At 42.2% G+C, this 5,384-nt stretch overlaps 1 long non-coding RNA gene across 2 annotated transcripts; it reads right to left on the minus strand.

The window, feature by feature from the left end:
• Positions 1 to 838: 838 nt before the first annotated feature.
• On the minus strand, positions 839 to 2,349 carry LOC142249302 (uncharacterized). 2 transcript variants are annotated; one of them, XR_012725026.1, is made up of 6 exons: positions 2,308 to 2,349; positions 2,114 to 2,224; positions 1,662 to 2,025; positions 1,510 to 1,583; positions 1,272 to 1,367; positions 839 to 1,187 (listed from the first exon to the last, which is right to left on the minus strand). It is a non-coding gene; the product is annotated as an uncharacterized LOC142249302 (long non-coding RNA). The 2 variants fall into 2 exon arrangements; XR_012725025.1 differs by having other exon boundaries at positions 839 to 1,367.
• Positions 2,350 to 5,384: the final 3,035 nt, after the last annotated feature.

Raw genomic sequence — 5,384 nt, forward strand, 5'->3', positions numbered from 1 at the left:
GATGTAACAGTTTGCTAGTATAATGGCTTAGTAACATGGAGATTGAGTGTGCAATGCAGAGGTGCTGCAGAGAAATTTGCACTAATGGGGCACTAATGGAAGTCCAACTGCAACTTTTTGGATGCCACTAAGTTTACTCAGTGTTTGCTAGTATAATGGCTTAGTAACAATGAGTTTGAGTGTGCAATGCAGAGGTGCTGCAAATAGCTTTGCATTAGTGGGACACTAATGGAAGTCCAACAGCCACTTTTAGGATGCCACTAAGTTTACTCAGTATTTGCTAGTATAATCGCTTAGTAACAATGAGTTTGAGTGTGCAATGCAGAGGTCCTGCAAATAGCTTTACACTAGTGGGACACTAATGGAAGTCCTAATGCCAATTTTAGGATGTCACTAAGTTTACTCAGTGTTTGCTAGTATAATGGCTTAGTAACAATGAGTTTGAATGTGCAATGCAGAGGTGCTGCAAATAGCTTTGCACTAGTGGGACACTAATGGAAGTCCAACAGCCACTTTTCGGATGCCACTAAGTTTACTCAGTGTTTGCTAGTATAATGGCTTAGTAACAATGAGTTTGAGTGTGCAATGCAGAGGTTCTGCAAATAGATTTGCACTAGTGGGACACTAATGGAAGTCTAATAAATCGTATAGACCTGGCTCACTATATATATTCGGGTGCTCTGGAGAAACAATCAACTCAACTCCAAAATTATCCCCGGCACTCCAAGAAGAAAGAAAACAATGTCTGGGTATCTTTGATGTTTTTTATTGTGTAATAGTCTTATCTCAACGTTTCGGTCACACCTTGACCTTTATCAAGAGAATATATCAGACTATAAAGAAAACATAAAAACAAAATTAATACATAACACAAGAGATAATTACCAGGAGACACAGCTCCGGTCACTTATATACAATGTACAAAAAAGAACATGTAACACGCATTACAGTTGCAGGGTGAAAAAAGTACAAACATATGGGGTAATAGCATATATATACCCAGGGAGAAGATTAGGACATCATCCGAAGAAATTTGTGTGCAAACTGAAAGTTTATCATGCGTATGTATGAAGAGACGAACAAATGCACATACCTATGAGGCAGAGGAGTCAATATATGAACACTACTCGAAAAGGAGCGATACGAGTCACCACTCAAAAGGAGAGAATGATTGGTGCGTGTGAGCACTAGGTGAAAAAACAGGATAATCGTATTAAAAATCATGCAGTGAATCATGACATGTACACGACTATTGAGTGATTTGTGGGTACCTGTGACTAAACGATTGAAAGTCGGGGTCAGCCAGTCAAAGTCTTAAGGAAATCATGTAATGGTATATTACCAGGGTAGAAGATCACATGTCAAAGCTAGATATAAGTAAAAGAAGAGTGAAATGTAAAAGAAGAGAAAAGATTGTGGAAGGGGAGAGGGGAGGAGGGAGGGGAAGAGGGGGGGAAAAAAGTTCTCAGGGTAAGGAGAGATGTATAAGATATGTATAAGAAAAGGTACCTGTCCAATAGAGATAAAGAGTTTCAGTGGCTACCGTATAGGTACAGCGCCAATCTCATCCGGGAGGAGACAGCCTAATAGAGGAAGATGGAGTGAACATATCAGTAAGTGGAGAAATGTGTATGTAAGGATAATTATACTATGTTCACTACCTGTCAACCGGCGTGGGAAGGTGTACAAGATATAATATGTATCCGGAAACCAGTGAAACTGATCTGGAATTGGCACAAGTTATCCAGTGGGTAATGCAAGTCTCCTATACTTGCTTTAAAACATATAGCCCATAATGGCGCAGGTTAATATTCTATAAGAGAGAAAAAAATCTCTTTGAATAAGCAGTTCCACAAAATATGCAGCATAAGGTGAGGTAAAACCTCCATAGGAAATGACTCGCGCTTACTCACAATCTATAAACAGCCGTGAGGAGGAATTGTATAGGAGTCCTTGTTAAAGGTGGTAGTGGGATAGCAGGAGTTATCCTGATTGCCAATATCAGTGTCCTATATTCGTTGCGGACTTATGACATAAGAAACAAAGGTTTATGCAATGGTATGCCAACAATTTCTCAACCATAAGCAAAAATGGGTGAATCAAATAACAGTACCTCTGAAATGAAACAGCCTGTGTGAAGACAATGCCCTGTGCAGTAGGTTATTCCCAGGGGGGTTGCTTGGAAATGGAACGGTCAAAAAGACCCATGAGGAGCAAAGGGAACCTATAGTTGTAGAGACATAGATTATGGGTGAGCGAAATGAGGAAGTCATGTTAGGGAAGCCCGATGTATGGGGTGATACAGACCTGTGTCCAGTGGAGAAAGTGGCTGGCTGCTGCGCTGGTCTGTGCATTAACGCTGTCTTAAATGCAGGGTTAAATGAGAAGATCAGCTGCAGGTGAAGGTGACTTCCTCCTTTGTTATGTCTTGCATAGGGACGGTAGTGGTGAGAATTGGTACTGCGGCGCTATATCACACTGTGGACTGCTGGACACTGTGTGTCGCTACATTATACGGTGAGGAGTGGTATACAGACCTCCGTGATGTGAGGGAGTAAGTGCCTTTCATGTGACCGCTAGGACAGAAGAGTGAACCAGTGGTGTGTAGAAATCACGTGGTGAAAGGAGCCTAAAAGGAAGAAAAACAGATTAGTAGGCATCTGACAGGGAAGAAAAAAAAAAAAAAAAAAACTTAAAATAGACAGGAGTACAAAGAATTAAAAAAAAAAAAAAAACAACAACAAGTACCTTTTTAATTGCCATGGATCTAAATCTAAAATCACTTACATATAATGATGTTATGTATTATATAGCTGTGAACATGTGGGTAGATAACACACAAAAACATACGAAACATAAAAATAGAGAGGTTTCTATGGACAGGAATCAAAGAGGACCACAACCAGATCCTGAATGTATTAAGTGTATCACAGATGAACCTCATATTCTCGGTTCAACCCACGGGGTTCCAGAGTACCCAGTGTGAAAATCCAGAATGCTTCTCTTTCTTTGAGTCTGCGGACCCTATCACCGCCCCTGCGCATTAATGGAACATGCTCAATGACCTGGAATCTCAGTTGGGCTACTGTGTGATGGAAAGTGTCAAAGTGATGGGGGATGGGTAGTAAAAGCTGCTTACATCTAATGGTTGATTTGTGTTTACTTATGCGGTCTCGGATATGTTGGGTAGTCTCCCCAACATATCCGAGACCGCAAGGACACTTGATAAAGTACACCACATAAGAAGACTCACAAGTATGGTACCCTCTAATAGTAACGTTTTTGCCAGTATGAGGATGTGTGAATTTATTGCCCTTGGTAAGATTATTACATTGAAGACAGTGTAGACATGGAAAATTACCAGTTTTGGGTGGTCCCAAGAAGGTCTGTCGTGGTGAAATGGACGACCCTATGTCGGCTCTAATCAGACTATCCCTCAAGTTCCTCGCTCGTTTGTGACAAAAAATCGGGAGCTTCCCGAACTCCTTGATGGAAGGGTAAGCCTTCTGTAACAATGGCCAATGTCTTGTAATGATCTCCTTAAAAAGTGGCGCAAAAGGGTGATATGTCTGGACACAATGGATTCGTGGGGTATTGGCACCATCATCGCGGGCACGGGTTGTACGGTTAAAGGCCACAGAGAAAGGGTAGCCTCGTGAGAGGAATTTCTCTCCCATCTCACGAAACCTAGATGATTGTGTCTGAGGGTCAGAAACGATCCTTTCCACTCTCTTATGCTGTGAAATGGGTAGTGATTTTTTGATGTGTGGAGGGTGGCAGCTTGAATACAGCAAGAGGCTGTTTTTGTCAGTGGGTTTGACGTATAGATCGGTTGTAATGGTCCCTTCAGAGGATAAGATGACGAGGGTGTCCAGAAAGTTGATTTGGAAGGGATCGCTGTGTACCGTGAAGGTAAGTCCCGGACGGGCGGAAGAGATATATTGATGAAAGGTGTCTAGGGATAGAGGATCACCTTGCCAAATTACGAAAATGTCATCAATATATCTCCTCCATCCAATGGCATGTTGTTTCCAAAGTGAGTGATTGTACACAAATGTATCCTCGAAATGCGCCATGTAGATATTTGCATACGGGGGCGCTACGTTAGAACCCATTGCTGTACCACGTTGCTGCATATAAAACTGATCCTCGAAGAGGAAGAAGTTATTACCCAATACTAGTTGCAGAAGGTCAAGACAAAATGAGTGTTGTAGAGGGGACAATGACCCATAAAGTTCCAAAAACCAGTTGACGGCTTGGATGCCATCACTGTGTGCTATGCTTGTGTAGAGACTATCTACATCAAATGTTACCAGAAGACAGTTGGGGGGCAGAGAAGTGAAGGATTTGATGTGAGAAAGAAAATCGGACGTGTCCTTCAGGTATGACGGTATCACAGGAATTAGTGGTGTGAGAATTTTATCCAAGGAAATGGCCAATGGTGAAAGAATCGATTCGGTGGAGGCTACAATGGGTCGTCCGGGAGGTTGCTGTAAATTCTTGTGGATCTTAGGTAGAACATAGAAGACGGGTGTTACGGGGTTAGATTTGATAAGATACTCAGCCAGTCTCTTATCAATCGTACCTTGTGAGAAGTGGTAATCCACAATGTCCCTGATCCGATCACGTATTTGAGAAGTAGGGTCTCTAGGAACGGGCAAATAGGTAGAGCTGTCACGTAATTGCCTGTAAATCTCGGAAAGATAATATGTTTTGTCAAGAATGACAATAGAACCCCCTTTGTCGGCTGGTTTAATTACTATACTTTTATTATCTTTGAGTCCCCTGATGGCTTTGTCTTCCTCAGGAGTATTGTTATGTCTGATCTTATACTGACCCTTATCAATATCCTTCAAAATGCTATTCATGTCATTGGAGACCAGAGAAATATAGGTCTCAACGGGATGATATGATCTGGGGGGATGAAAGGTACTAGTGAGACTGAGTTAAGATCCCTGAGACTGAATGTGCCAGAACCTTGACTTACATCCTCAGGGGTTGTGTCTCCCTCTGAGGAGGCAAAACGGGCTTTAAGACGAAGATTCCTGAAAAAGCGTCTCATCTCCTGATCTAACTGAAAGGGATTGAACTTAGGGGTAGGACAAAACGAGAGACCTCTTTGCAACACCTGTGACTCAATGGGTGAAAGATTATATGATGAGATGTTAAACACCAAGTTATCACCAATGTTATCATTTGCAATGGTCATACCTGAGATCGAGTCTGCATGCGAGGGAAGTGACCTGGTCTTCCTCTGGCTCCTCCTCGTTTTTCTCCTGGGGTGTGTCTGGCCTCTAAAAAACGATTGGATGACGTGGGATAGGAGTCACTGTCAGAACCAGAGGAGGCCGAGAATCTGTAAAAATTGGAGCGGCGGGGAGGAT

Source organism: Anomaloglossus baeobatrachus, chromosome 8 (genome assembly GCF_048569485.1).
Source record: "Anomaloglossus baeobatrachus isolate aAnoBae1 chromosome 8, aAnoBae1.hap1, whole genome shotgun sequence".
Lineage (NCBI taxonomy): Eukaryota > Metazoa > Chordata > Amphibia > Anura > Aromobatidae > Anomaloglossus > Anomaloglossus baeobatrachus.